A 16,337-nucleotide genomic window follows, 5' to 3' on the forward strand; every position below is an offset into this window, starting at 1 on the left:
TTTGAAAACTGGCACAAGACAGGGATGCCCTCTCTCACCACTCCTATTCAACATAGTGTTGGAAGTTCTGGCTAGGGCAATCAGGTAAGAGAAAGAAATCGTTTTTTTTTTTTTTCAAATTCATATATTTGCATCCTTTTTCTTTAGTTCAGACAAATAACATGTAATTTTCCATAAAGACATTTTTTGACATTAGCCACACAATTGTTGAACAATGGCTCTATGAATGATAACGTTCTACCAACAAGGAGCAACAAGCAGGCATATTCCTGAATTCTCTGTATCTACCAACCACATGGCTTTAGTAGAAATATAGAGATAGAAAAATTATAAAATGAAGTGTGCTCAATGTTTACAAAATTTTTCTACATCAGAACACTTGTTCCTCCAATGAGACCTTCACTTTCGGTTTTTGGCACGCCATCATAGTCAATGTTTGATTGTACTAATTATGCTAATTTATAGACAGAAATAAATGTCAATGAACAAAGAAAACCAAACCTATCTGACTGAATTCATCTTGCTGGGCTTTTCTTCTGATCATCAAACCCAGATTCTGCTGTTTGTGATATTTCTTATCATCTACCTGTTGACTATGTTTGGGAATCTGCTCATCATACTCCTAATTCAGGTTGACTCTCGACTTCACACACCAATGTACTTCTTCCTTAAAAATCTCATTTACTGATCTCTGTTTCTCTACAGCTATTGTTCCCCACATGCTATCCCATTTGCTGGTCGTGAGAAAGACCATCTCTTTTACTAGGTGCTCAATTCAAATGCTTTTCTTCCTAACAGCAGGGTGTACAGAGAGTTCACTTCTAGCAGTGATGTCCTATGACCGCTATGTGGCTGTCTGCAAGCCCCTGCGCTATTCCACTCTCATGACCCAGAGAATTTGCGTTCAGCTGGTCACGGGGTGCTGGGCCAGTGGAGCATTTGTGTCTTTAGTAGATACCACATTCACTTTATGTCTCCCATATCAGGGACAGAATATAATTAATCATTATTTTTGTGAGCCTCCTGCCCTCCTGAAACTGGCTTCAGCAGATACCTACAGCACAGAAATGACCATCTTTGCAATAGGTGTTGTAATTCTGCTAGGTTCTGCCTCTCTCATCCTTTTCTCCTACTGGAATATTATCTCCACTGTAATTCAAATACAGTCAGAGGAGGGGAGGTTAAAGTTGTTCTCTACCTGTGGATCCCATTTCATTGTTGTTTTCTTATTCTACGGGTCAACAATATTTACCTACATGCAGCCTAATTTGAAGCAAATGAATAAAGGAAGGAGATAAAGTGGTCTCAGTGTTCTACTCAGTCATAACACCAGTGATTAACCCTTTCATTTATAGCCGGAGGAACAAGGATGTGAAAGAAGCATTTAGGAAAGTATTTGGAAAATAGTGTCTCTCAGAGGCAGTAGTCTTCATATTGGTATATAATCAGGGGGCAGAGACATTCCAAAGTGGTTCAACATCTTTAACAGCTTTTTTTCCCCGAAACATCTCTAGTCTGAGACATCAGCAAAAGTCATACAGGTGCCCTTGCATCCCTAGGAATGTTTTCAGATTTGTCTAATGCAGTCTTGCTCAGGCTTATTCTCTGAGGCTGCAACTCATTTGCCTCATAACGCTTTTTGGCTAGTATATGAAAGAATATTTTTAACAGTGAATAAAATCTTCTTTTACATGTTGTGCCTTACAGTGCACCAATCCATGTTCACCTAGGGATATCCCCTTTTGTCTCTAAACTCCACAGCTGCTTGTTAAACTCATCTCATGCCAACGTCATCTATAGCTATCCATTGATTTTGAAATCATAGCAGAGGTCAGTAAGCTAGATTCCCCAATTTCCAGTGGGGAAATGTCAATGATTTTTTCCCATGAAGCTCTGATACTGTGAATATTTCTTTCATTTGTGGAATTCCAATCTACCACTATAGCCAGTTTAATCACACATAGGGAAGCTGTTGTCCTAAACAACAAGGTTTGGGATCTCACACTCTAACAAATATCTTTGATACCTTGCCCACTGCCTCCTTTTAAGGATAATTGCCGGCTTAAGGAAACTGGAATTGAAAAGCAACCTTCTCACACCAAAACTGTCATGTCAGAAACCCTGTGACACCAACACTCCACAGCTGATCCCCCTCAGACAAGCTCTCCTCTCCTCTGTAAGTTTGATTTTGCCAGTATCCATAAAGTTCTCCTCTGTGGGAAGTGGAATAGAATGACTGACACATGGGAAGCAATCCCAGAAGGTAGAGTTTTCTCTGAGAGATGAGTTGGTCCCATTCAGTCTCTTTTATCTACTGCAACAGTTCTCTGTTATGGCAGAGGCACTATCAGTGACATACCTAGATTCTCACCTGTGTTCATCATGCACACTTCTCTCTTTTAGAAGAAAGTCCACTGTTATCCTGTTCCCTACCCTCAAACTGAAGGTCTAACATTAGATATCAAGCGGAATGGACCCAATACTTTATTGGTATGTAAGAAACTACCAATTTCCACCCCCGATGCAGGCCTGTGAGCCATGTAAATTGAGCACCATCCCTGTCCTGCTCATTCTCCCCTCCATGGTTCATATCTCTTGGAAGATTTCCCATGACACAAACATGTCCCATTACTTTGTATACAGAAGTCTTCTTTTCTAGATTTACATATATCCCCTGACTCATCCTACCCATTTGCTATGTAGCCCTCTATAGGAGCTCTAGTCCTATAAAAACTAGTGCTGCTAACCTTAGGAAAACCTACTTTTTGTGAAGTGGGAAAAGTATAGAGGCACTTTATTTTTTTCCTGGAAGCAGTTTAAACTTGGAGCTCACGTCTCACTTCATGATATCCTCTTAATGTATCTACAAATAAAGCAATTATGGGTGAAGGATGACATGAGCCATAGAAAATGGGTTGACCTTGATATGAGTCAACCTTTCTGTCTTGACTTCTAGCTGCTACATCTTCAGTGTCCATGGCCTGTCCTTACTATCTAGTGCTGTTTATTCTATATGATGGTGTCCTTGCTGAATTGAATGTATTGTATATAAACTGATTCTGTGTGGGAAAATAAATGCATGAAATAGTCAATTCACTGTATACATATGGTGTTTATGGTTTTCAGATTATGTGGACTAAGATGATAATATAAAAAGAAGCAGATCTTTTGTGAAATTGGCATCCTATTTTCATCAGACACTGAACTATCTCTAAATGTTGGGTAATAAAAGAAAGTTGGACTTACGAACTGTAAAAATGCAAGGTGATGTAATTTGGATTTGTGTCCCCACCCAAATCTCACATCAAATTGTAATCCGCAGTGTTGGAGGAGAGGGCTGGTGGGAGGTGATTAGATCATGGGGATGCTTTCTTATGGTTTAGCACCATCCCCCTAGTGCTCTCTTATGACAGAGTTCTCAAGAGTTCTGCTTGTTTAAAGTGTATAGCACCTCCCCGCCCCCAACTCCTGCTCCTGCCATGTAAGATGTGCCCACTTCCCCTTTGCCTTCAACCATGATTGTAAGTTTTGGTGATGCCTCCCCAGAAGCAGAAGCCTGCACAGCCTACAGAACCATATGCCAATTAAACCTCTTTTCCTTATAAATTACCCAGTTTCGGGTATTTCTTTAAAGCAGTGCATGAACGAACTAATACACAAAGCTAATAATTCAAAGGCTAACGTACCTAAAATGTGTGAACTAACACATATAAATTGATATTTCTAAAGTATTAAGCAGAATTTTAGGATCAATATGTGTTTTTTGTAGATATATATAGGAATATATACATAGCTTATAATATCAAATATGGCATATAAAAAAACAAAACTGAGAAGTATTGTTTAATTGCAGTATAAGAAAGGAGATAATAAATCCTACTGAAATCATTTCATTTCGGTGCTTATCTATCAAAGACCTTTCTTGATTAATCATGCAAATATCTAAACCCACATCCCTGGTAACTTGCCTACTGCTATAAGCAATTTTGTACCCTACAGCACTCAATATGTTGCCCTCTGTGCTATCAAAGGGAATGAGGACTACCCAAAGTTTATGTAATAATGAATATTAGGACAGAAAAAGTCAGTCCATATGTTTGTTTTGCACATATAATGGTCAGTCCAAGATTCTGGAGTCATCTGCATATTGTTGTCCCATGAAAAGTGGGTTGGTGGGTAGAGAGTGACAAATAGTAGCATGCTGGCTTTTAAAACAATGGTTACTACTTATTAGAAAAGACTGAGACTGTGAAACAGTTTTGAGATAAGGATGACTCTACAAAAGGGTCTTAATATGTGACATGCTACAGAGAATTATCATGCAGACATAAGCTTACAAAACTGCTCACAGAATAAATCCTATATATTGATTTAGTCAGATTATAACATTCCCAACCTAAAGCTCTGGTCAATTGTCAGTATACCAATACCAGCACTTTTGGTTTTATCAACCTACAGATTTGTTAAGTGATTAAGTTGAAAGTTCAAAAAATAGGCAATGTTTGTCCCACAGAGGTCAAGTTGTGTGCAAGGTATCATGTGCATCACAGATGATGGAAGACTGTAGTGGTTTGAAAAGCCCATCTCAAGGGACAATCGCACTCCTTGGAAATGGAAGAAAAATTGTGTCCAACTGTTCAAAAACTGTGACTAGCATGCCATTCTCCTTTCATAAATAGAAAGATCACTAGGTTCTCAACCTAAGGAGGCATTGAAACAAAATCTTCGAAAATCACAACTAACAAAGGTATAGTATTACCTAGAAATTCATATCTCACATTTCTGCTTGTGTTATAAAAACCAATACTATAAATCAGTGTTACTCAAAGTGTGATCCATGAGCTAGGACCTTTCTGTGAACTGCAAGTGATATATATGCTTTACAAAAGTATCAGTCCTTAGTGTATGGAAAATTTCAAAAGTACAAAAAAGAAAAAAAAAAAACTGGCTCTGCACTACAGATCCTTTGAGAAGCAGTGTTATAAATAAGAGCAGCTATTCTTAGACATACTGCTGTCTCATGACCACGCTCTCTTTTCTTGCCATTAAGTAATAGGGAAGTTATATAATATAATTGAAATGATCAATGAAAAAGTGCTCCTGAATCACTTTGAGTTCATAAAACATTATATAACTGGTCACCAACAAGAAAGTGGTGGAGTCAACAAGGTAAGAAAATACAAATAGTGACAATAATTTTTAAATGAAAGCACCAACTTCTGACTAGATGCCAGACCATCAATGACTGTGCAGCAGTGTCTAGATGAATGTATAGCACTTGAGACATTAACAAGCTACTGTAGTTACATTGTTCTGGGAAATACCCATGTTTTCTAGAACAAATAGTTTTTCACATTTTAAAGGTAATAAATTTTCTTTCACTTCTGCCACAGGTTGTATGATCATTACTTTTGTATTTAATCAACTCATATAATATCAATTTTAGTAACAGACTGAGTCCATCTAACTTATTTATTAATCTTCTAGATGCTGAATGCATAGCAATAAACTATGGTCACAATTCCTTCTTTTCTAGAACTTATATTTTGAAAGAGGGTGATACAAAATAAACAAATAAGCACAGCACATAATATGTCTGATGTTAATAAGTGCTGTGAGAAAATAAAAACAAGGGGAGGTAGGTTGCAATTTTAAGTAGGTAGAAAGACCATCTGATGGTTAAAGGACATTTTATATTCACAGCAATTAATATTTGTGCTGTGACAAAAAGGTGGAGAACAAAGAACCAACCGAGGAAAGATGTGAGGGAAAAGGGTCCAGGCAGAGAGAACAGGGAGTCTAATGGCTTGGATAGAAATACGATGTTTGAGATCAGGGCAGAGAAAGAAGATGTGTCTGGAGACTGAGTGACAAGAGAGTGGTAATGAATGTCACAGAACAGGCAGAGGCCAGATGTAGGACCCACCCTAATCCAGGATAATTTCTTCTTGAGATTTTCCTTAATGACATCTGCAAAAATATTTATTACAAAGATGGTCACATTCAGAGCTTCCAGGTGGACATACCTTTTTAAATGACACAAATTAAACTATGGTAGCCTTGGAAGTTCTCAAACGTGATTGATTTTATTTTATGTTCAATGGAAAGCCATTTGATACTATGTCTTGGAGGGTCACTTTGAGTGCTGTAATTAATTGTGGGGATAAGCATGGAAGCAGGAAAAGCGACCAGTGAGATTGGTTCTATTGTAGTAGCCCAGGTAAGAAATGATGGGCTAAACTAGGATTGTAGCAATGGAGAGGCAGAGAAGATACTAAGACATGAGTATATAGGATGTGAAAACTGAAAAAAGAGAGGAAAGAAATATCCTTGCTAAATCTTTGGCCTGAGCAATGCTGTGGATTCTGGGGAAAACTCAAAAGGAAGCCTCTGGGAAAATCAAGAATTATCCTTTGGACACATTTATATGGTCCTGTGTTATGTGCTGACTTAGTTCTCACATTGTTCTTCTGCATTTTGAAAGATACAATAAAGCCTTCATTTAAACAGTCATGACATATTGGACTACACCATGTACCTCTAGTGTGTTTTCCCCATTAGCAGAAGACAGTTAGAGCATTTTGAGTACAAATGCAGAGTTCTGAATTCTTCTGGTAGTTCTCAGTTTAGCAGGCATCGTCCAGATGCAGAATATGTTTACGTCAGTTACCTTTTACATTATCATTACTGAAACCTCTATTTTAAAAAATATGACAAAGTACTTGGAGACCCCAGAGGTCCACAGGTTGGTTTGAGAAACATTAGTCTAATACCTGACATCAGATGAGATTCAGGTATTTCAGTTTGAGATTACAATTTAAAATGCCCATTGATTTTTCTTATTGTAGAAAAGTTTAAAAAGTTAACATCACTGACTGCTCCAGGGAATATCCTGATTGTGATAGCTCTTGGGACCTCGGGTTTAAAGATTTCCTTTAAGGAAATCCTCCAGGCTTATTCCCAGGTGAATTTGGGATTGTGTCCTTTAATAAGATGGTGCTCCTTGAATTGAGTTGGAATAACGCTTGGCCCAGATGATGTCCCAACCTCAGCATATTTGGTAAATTGAAGAGGAGAGTGCCTAGTAGAATATGGATTAGCACCCTGCAGAAATCACAACTTTCTTCTTTCATTGCTTATCTCTTCATCGCTGCACTTTGTCCTGTGCTTGTCTCATGCCAGTGCTCCAGGTGAGAGTGGTTAGGATGCTGAGGAGTAATTAATCTTTTTAAGAAGTGTGAAATCTTGATTCTGTTCATGAGGACTTTGCCTTTGCTTCCTTTGCTTCTCTCTGTTTATCATCAGGCTTCTGGAGAGAATATGTGCTCTCCTTTGTTGCTTCTCTGAGTAATGCCCTCATGAATTCTGTATTGTAACTCCTCCTCGACCAAAGATGCCAGAGAGACTGCAAGGGCTATAGATACCTGCTGCCTTTCCTTCTGCAATAAAAGCTAATTTATCAGATTCTTCTCTGCCCCTTGTTGCCTCAGAGCACCCCATTCAGGGCTCCTTTCCTCATTCTTCTTAGCCAGGTGAGTTTAGGCATTGAGAGCCAGCAAGATTAGGATAGAACCTGAGCCTCTGGCCCCAGATACACAGACAGAAACTGCTTGTAGTCAGACGTCCCTGGATGGCCACACAAGGCTGTGTGAGCATGGTAGTCTACATGAGCAGGCATGCAGCCCTCCTCCCTATCCTTAGTCCCTGTCACATTGACCTCACCCGTCTTCATGGAGATGTTGCTGACAGTGCGTCCATAATCTCCCTTTCACCGGGTGATCAATCCTGAAACTTTCTAAGTCAAGATCTTCCCACCCCCAGGTCAGAGTTCAAAGTCTCAACAGCCAACATAGCCCCCTCTGCTCACTCACACTTCTCTTGAGGGAGTGATTATGTTGATGTGGTTCTAGGCATGAGTCTGCTTATTCAATTCATTAAACTAATTTTTATTAAAACTGTACTGTGTGTCAGGTGATATTGAAATACAGATGATAGAAATAAATGATTTATGTTCCACTACCTTCAAACAGCAAGTCTGTCCAGGGAAACAAACGGGTAAACAAATATAAAAGACTGTAACAACTGCATGAAAGGAAGCATGTGCAAATATTTTCTGGACATTGTAAAGATAAAGGTCAATAATGCCTTCTAGACTAAGTAAAGAACTTTAGAAAGTCATCACATTAAAGCTGTCTCTAGGCAATTAATGAATGGTTAAAGCTAAAGAAGTCAGAATGTTCTTGTGAGAAATGTGAAATTTAGGAGAACTGCAGAGTATTTTTGGCTGAAGCCTAGGATAAAAGTTGAGAAAAGAGGTAAAAATGATTGTTGTGCACATTGGCAGTAGACAAACCACTCAAAGAATTGGAAGACAATTAAAAGAATGGAAGAAATGGAGTGATGATCAAAGAGTATGAAATATAATTTAGGCAAAATGAGTAAGACCTTGAGATCTAATGTACATGTACATCATGTACATTATAATAATGTATTATGCACTGAAATCTGCTTGGAGGGTAGATCTTAAATTAAGTCTTTTCAACACAGGGTGGAAAAGGAAATGAAAATTAACATCTCCTTTTCACCACTGTATGAAAAGGATATGTTAATTAGCTTGATCGTGGTGATCACTTTGCAATGTGTATATATCAAAATATCAAGTTGTACACGTTAAGCATATACAATGTTTATATGTTGATTATACCTCAATAAAACTGTTTAAAATAAGAAACTGAGATAAGAATTAACAATTTTCTAGTAGTAGCATTTTGCATTTTTTTGTGATTTGTTTTTCCATATAAGATGTAGACAATATAGAAGAAAACAGAAGTATCAACTTGGAAATCAGGTTAAGACAGCATGATTAGTAGAACACAAGAAGAAAAGCAGAAAAATACAGTATCCTACAATCACAGAAACAACAGATTTTCAGAACTATTTATAGTTAAATTATACCAAGTCTCATAAAGACTGAAGAGGATATGGGATAAGAAAACATAATGGCTTTGATAGAATCATGGATGCAATACAATCATGGAAACAAACATGAGATTGAAAGGATTTGAGAGGCCAGTGATGTGATACAAAGTAGAAGCAGTAAGTGCTGGACATGTATTTAATAAATCTAATAATAAAAGAATAAACAAAATTTATATAATACATACAAAGAATAATAGAATCAAGGGAGGTTGCACTGGTTTTCTCTTTTCTTCAAAGAATATAATTTTTATAAATAGTGGTTTAGAAGCCACACAAAATTTATCATCTTTACCATTTTTAGGTGCGCACAGCTCAGTAGCGCTAATTATATTCACATTGCTGTAAAACGGATCTCTAGCGGCTCATCTTGCAAAACTGAAACACTACACTCATTCAACAACTCCCCATTTCTCCCTCTCCTTAGCCACTGCAAACCATCACTTTACTTTCTGTTTCTATGAAGTTTGACTACTTTAGATATTTTATGTAAGTGGAATCATTCAGCATTTGTAATTTTATGATTGGTTTATTTCACTTAGTATAATTGTCCTCAAGATTCTTCCTTATTGCAACATGTGACAGGATTTTCTTCTTTTTAAAGGCTAAATAATATTCCATTTTTGTGCATACCAAATTTGGTTTATCCCTTCATTCATTGATAGACATTTCCAACTCTTGGTTATTGTGACTTGTGTTGTTTTTTTCTCTTTAAAGTGAGAGGTATTGGGAATGTTTGATAATGGAATTAAAGGAATAAAAGTAAAATCAAGAAAAGCAAAGAAAAAATTAATAGGTAAGTTTTTTTTGTTTTGTTTTGTTTTGTTTTGTTTTGTTTTGTTTTTGAGAGGAAGTCTCGCTGTGTCTCCCAGGCTGGAGTGCAGTGGCGCAATCTCGGCTCACTGCAAGCTCCACCTCCCGGGTTCACGCCATTCTCCTGCCTCAGCCTCCCAAGTAGCTGGAACTACAGGCGCCCGCCACCTCACCTGGCTAATTTTTTGTATTTTTAGTAGAGACGGAGTTTCACCGTGTTAGCCAGGATGGTCTCGATCTCCTGGCCGCGTGATCCACACACCTCAGCCTCCCAAAGTGCTGGGATTACAGGAGTGAGCCACCACGCCCGGCCAAAATTAGTAAGTTTTAAGAAAGGCAGCTAGTGTTGGTATTAGTGTACAGCAAAATTAGAGTCGGCTTGATTTCACTCTTGGCCTGCTCTATCTCCTTAATTATTATTTCAAAATTATTAAATTTTTTAAAAGAGGCAATATGTGTAGTGATGAAGAACATGGAACTTGGATCTGGGCACCTGGGGTCCAATCCCAGGTATTCACTCCTAGAAAATGTACCTTATCACCTTACTGGTCAGTTCCATTATCTACATAAAATGGGCAGAGTAAGAACATTCTGAAGATCAAATGAGATAAGGCATACAAACAGCTTAATACAGGGCCTCTCAATAAACAGCAACTTTAGGAAAGGATGTGTGCAACGTTCCAGAACATAAAGCTGGAGGATAGAAAAAGGGAAGAGATGAGGATAAAGAAATAAGAAGGGTCCAGATTATTAATTGTTTTCTGATTGTAAAAAATATTTTTGTTATAGCGTATATAGAAACTATAAAATCGCAAAAAGATGAAAAGGAAAAGACACTTGTAATCTCATCACTCAGAAAAACACACATGCACACCTTGAAGAGCGAAATTTTAAAATGATAATTACAGTGGAAAATACTTTTACTCCACTTTTTTGTCTTAAATATCTTGCAGACATTTTTTATGTTATGAAATATTTGGCATAGTTTTTTGGTGGCTGCATAGTGTTTTATCATTTGGATGTTCTATATTTACTTAAGAATATTTGTCTTTTTTTCCAAGCTTTGTAATTATAACTAATACTATAACAAACATCCACACAAATTTATTTTGTCCACAGCTTTGACAAAACATTCTATTTTTCTTACAAAGTATTAAGATTAAATACACTTTATTAAAGTATATTATTCATTTTAATACCTTGCTCTATATTAACAACTTACCACTCATGCAGATTTTAATAATTTGTATTTCCAGTAAGACAAGAACTTTATTACTACTGAATATTATAAATTTTTAAATATTGTGTCAATCTGATGAGTAAAAAAGACATCTAATTTTAATTTCCCTTTGTTAAATGGTACTGAGACTAAAATTTACCATGAACTGTCAATTCATGCTTACACTTTTTCTCTTGTAATATTTATCATTTATTTCCTTATTATTTTTTCATAATACTTTCTATACTAAAGATATTAATACTTGATCTGCTACATACATTACAGTAATCTCTCCATTTCATTATTCACATTTTACTTTGTGAACTATATATATATATAAAATATTTTGAGTCACATGTATCAGTGTTTTCGTTTCTAGTGTGTACTTGGTGCATGATTTGTTGAATTATATGCACTTGTCTATTGAAAATGCTAACTTTAGCATTTATCTTATTCTTAGGCAGCCTTTGTTGATTCTGATTTCTACTCTGATCCAACAATTTGTCTTTCTGTTTTTGCAACACTCTAACATTATCTTTATTATTAGTTACAGTTTATATTGTCTGTATTCTATCATCATAATTTATTCATATTTTATTTTTAAATGCACTTATTTTAAAACATTCTTGTTTTCTTTCTTTACTTAAAAAATGAGATCTAGGTTATAAAATAAAACAATATAGATAAGCATTAAAAAATGAAATTCTCCCTGTATCCATTTGCCCTGTTCCCAACAGAATTCCACTTCCCCGGAGTTGATCACTATTAACAATTTTCTATGGATCTACAAACCGTGTATATAAACTCTTCTGCTATGACTTAATAATGAATTTCTATGAATCCTTATGTATGGGTTTTTTTTTATTTTTAACTTTAGGGAAAGTTTAGGTTCTATTGTCAGACTTATATGACAATCTTAATTTTTAGACTTTCAATAATACAGAAGTTTTTATGTTGTTTTAGATATACTTTGTTATTATAGTCAAACTCTGATTAAGCAAAATTGATCAGAACATTTGAATCTTATTGTTAGGTACTTGAGATTTTAGTTTACTGTTTTTTTCCACTTTATATATTTGAAATTTTAACATAATACAAAAAGAGTTTCTAAAAAGAGAGAGAGACTAACCTGATTAAATCTAACCAATGCTTGCCCTTGTCCTTTATTCTATATGCTTAGATGCCCCTCATTCTCTCTTACCACATTTGGCCTTGACTTTGAATTTTGCTAGCAATACAGTTTCAGTCTCAAAGGATAAGCAAAGAAAAAGAATGTTAAGGGTAAAAATAGTTAATGACAATAATCATCTTCCTCAGTCAAATACATCAGCCATGTGTTACTATGTTTTGTCCTTAACAGCTACCATCATAATTTTTTAGTTACTTCTAAATCATGATCCCATTATTATAATGGGATATTATATAATATTATGAGCTAGGCTTGTTTACTGACCTTAATTATTTAAATGGCTTATATTTTATTTAATCTTTACATAAACACTATTAGATATGTATTACTTACAACACCATATTACAGTTGAAGAAAGCTAGGCCCAGAAAAGCTAAGTGATTTGCTGTTGGCCAAACATCAGCTAGAGAGGCCAAAATTCAAATCTGCAGTACAACTTCAGAACCTCCAGAGCTAATCAGAGAGCTGTGCCACCCCCTTATAGCTGACAGCAGTTCATGATCTGTGGACTCTCACTGTAGGAGAAACATCTGTACAAATATAAACACAAATACCCATATACCCATATATATCCAAACATATGCACCCATTTACACTTCATTTAAAAGATTAAAATGATGTATCACATATAAAGCATGATGACTTGCTTTTCACTTAATTACCTATTATAGTAGTCTTACTATATTATCAAACTTAGAAGTAATATCCTTAGAAATTTTACCTAAAAGGCAAAATATTATATGTCATTTGTTGTTTTAATGTACATGTTCTTGTTTCATGTTTATTGTTCAGTTTTATCCATTTTGTGGACAGGAATTAAAGTCCTTGCATAATGAGTTATAAGTCTTTTATTACTCTTTTTTTTTTTTTTTTTTTTTTTGACACGGAGTCTAGCTCTGTCACCCAGGCTGGAGTGCAACGGCACGATCTCGGCTCACTGCAACCTCTGCCTCCCGGGTTCAAGTGATTCTCCTGCCTCAGCCTCCTGAGTAGCTGGGATTACAGGCACACACCACCACGCCCGGCTAATTTTTTTGTGTTTTTGGTAGAGACAGGGCTTCACCATGTTGGCCACGCTTGTCTCGAACTCCTGACCTTGTGATCCGCCAGCCTTGGCCTCCCAAAGTGCTGGGATTACAGGCGTGAGCCACCGCACCTGGCCTATTACTAATTTTTAAGAGGTCTTTATGTACTAAATATAATAATAAAATTCTTTTTTAATTTTTTGCAGCTATTTCCCCAGATTATTTTACTTATATTTTTATTTTGTTTATAGTGGCATCCACTACATAGAAATCTGATATTTGTAAATAGTCAAGTTGTTAGCATTTTCCTTTATGATTTATTTGGGTACCTGTTTAGGAAAGCTTTCACGATCCAAAAATTAGAGAGATAGATGATAGATAGACAGATGATAGATAGATAGAGAGATAGATAGATAGAGAGATAGATAGATAGATAATCAGCTAGACAGAAAGACTACCTGATTTTATATAAAGCTGACTTTCATTAAAATATAATTTATGTATATTTAAGGTAAACAATGTGATGTTATGATATATGTATAAATAGCAAAAAGGTTAACCTAGTGAAACGAATGTATACATTATCTCATGCAGTTTCCCATTTTTCATAATTTTTGTGGCAAGAGCAGATAAAATCTACTTATTTAGCATGAATCCCAAATACAGTACAATTTTGTTACCAATAGTCTTCATGTTGTACATTAGATCTCTACATATCTGTACCTTTTATCCTCCAACCTACATCTTCCCATTTCTTCCTCTAACCCCAGCCCTGTCCCTGTTAACCACTGTTTTGTTTACTATCTCTGTATATTTGATTTTTGCTTTTTAGATTCCACATACAAGTGAGATTGTGCACTATTTTTTTTCTGTGTCTGACTTATTTCATTTAGCATAATGTTGTCCAGGTTCATCCATGTTGTGACAAATGGCAAGATCTCATTCTTTTTAAGGACTGAATAGTATTCCATTGTGTAAATGTGTGTGTGTGTGTGTGTGTGTATCTCACTTTTTTAGTATTTTAAAATGCCAGTTTTCCATTGACAGACTGTTTCCATATCTTGGCCATTGTGAATAATACTGCATTGAACATGGGAGTGCATCTTTACTAGGTGGTGACTTCATTTCTTTTTGGTACATACCCAGAAGACAGATTGCTGGGTCATATGGTGGTTCCATTTTTATTTTCTTTAGAAACCTCCATACTATTTTCCATAATGGCTGTACCAATCTGCATTCCCACCAAAAAAAACTAAATTTTTAAAAAATGTAATACATTTAGGTTGAATTATTGCTTATCCTTACATTATGTGTGTATAGATATGGATATACATGCATATGTAAATAATTTTAAAAGTGAAGAAGTAATTGTCCTTTATTGTTTGAATAAATATATTTATTTAGGATGCCACATTTATCATGTATTAAATTTCCATATGTAATGAGATATGTCCATACACTATATTTATTGGGGAAGTTTTTTATGTCTACTCAGTATTCATTACATTAATAAGGGGAAATTTAAAATATGTTTTATCATTGAATTACTCATCTAGATAAAATTTGGAATAAGTATGTTAAATTCCTCTATAAAAATTCTCTGTAAACATAGTTGGAATTTCAGTGAATTTTTTCTGTAAGACTTTGTGGTTCTATTTATAAAATCAATGTGTCTGTTTATCTATTCAGATATCATGTTTCACACTTTTCTTTAAATAGGTCTTGGATGTTTCTTGTGTACCCCTTGTTAAATTTAGGTATTGTTCCTTTTGTGAAGGAATTATTTTTGCTATAATTTTTATTTGGTTATCTTTGGTATATAGTAACACAAGAATGTTTAATTGCTTGTCTTGCATCAAACCACATTCCCAATCAGTTATTAAGGTTGAATTGACTTTTTGGTTCTTTTAGTATATATAATCAAATTATCTGCAAATCATGTTTGTCACCTCTCAGTATTTATTCCTTTAATACTTCCTATTGTCCAGTGAGTAAGACCCTCCCAAAATGTTGAAAAATAACTGTTAAAATATACTTGACTGTTATTTTTGTCCCTATTGATCACTCTGTTATTGTGGCTTAGTCCTAAAACCATGGAAATGGAAACGCTGTGTGGGCTTGTCTCCCAGAAGTGGATGTGAAAGATAGAGAGAACTGTGTAAAAGTTTAATCTCTGCAAGCAGTTTTTGAGGAAGAAAGGAAAATAATTGCAAAATACAGAAATAATGAGCAGGGCTCACAGGAACAAGTTTGAGAATTTCTATAAGCCTTTGTCTTATCAACTGTATAACAGAGAGAATTATAACTACCTCATATTGACTTCAAGAGGATTTTTTTCAGGGAACACACACACAAAAAATCAATAATGACTGGCCACCAGGAGAATGCCTAATACAAAATAATTATGTTATTATTATAAAGACCCTGTGCAAAAAAAGAAAAAAGGAAAAGAATATGGAGGACACATTAGAGGATAGTTTAAGGGTGTTACTGAGTACAGCTACTAATAAAGCAGTTATTTTTATTGTGTATCAGCACCCTTTATGTGTTGAAAATAAATGACAGGAGAATTTGGGTGAGGGACAGGGTCACAGACTACTATATTTTCCTTTAGCCTAATTTCCCATTGCTACTCAGAATGCTTCATTGGGATCATTTTGCTAATATAATTTTAAAAATCAGCCTTCATAAATGTTATCAGTTTGCATATAAAAACTTAATTGGTTTAAAGCAAATCATTTTGTTTGCTTCTCAAACCTACACAAAAGGAAGAATGCACTGTAATGAGCACTGTAGACATAGCTAAGGACTCTTAATCATTAGGTGGTCTAGTCAAGGCTTGGTCATGTAGCACACTCAGGATGATTTCTCCCCTGAGGGTGCTCTTAAAAGATTCAAAGGGAGAAAATATCAGAAGTGGTTTTCAATTGTCAGCGCTACTGAGCAAAAGGAAAATGCAGGTTTTTTTCATATGGAAGCTATTAAGAGACAAAAATCAGTAGTTCCATTTTGAATTCTAATTAATAAAATACATAAGTTACTCGCAGTTTTTAAATTACTCATCAATATGTGTTCCTTTTCTTGTTGCTGACCTATAAACAGGAATAAAACCTTC

At 35.4% G+C, this 16,337-nt stretch overlaps 1 pseudogene; it reads left to right on the forward strand.

Annotated features, from left to right (window-relative positions):
• Nucleotides 1-481: 481 nt before the first annotated feature.
• Nucleotides 482-1,407, forward strand: LOC105533362 (annotated as a pseudogene).
• Nucleotides 1,408-16,337: the final 14,930 nt, after the last annotated feature.

This window comes from Mandrillus leucophaeus, unplaced genomic scaffold, assembly GCF_000951045.1.
Source record: "Mandrillus leucophaeus isolate KB7577 unplaced genomic scaffold, Mleu.le_1.0 Scaffold1246, whole genome shotgun sequence".
Lineage (NCBI taxonomy): Eukaryota > Metazoa > Chordata > Mammalia > Primates > Cercopithecidae > Mandrillus > Mandrillus leucophaeus.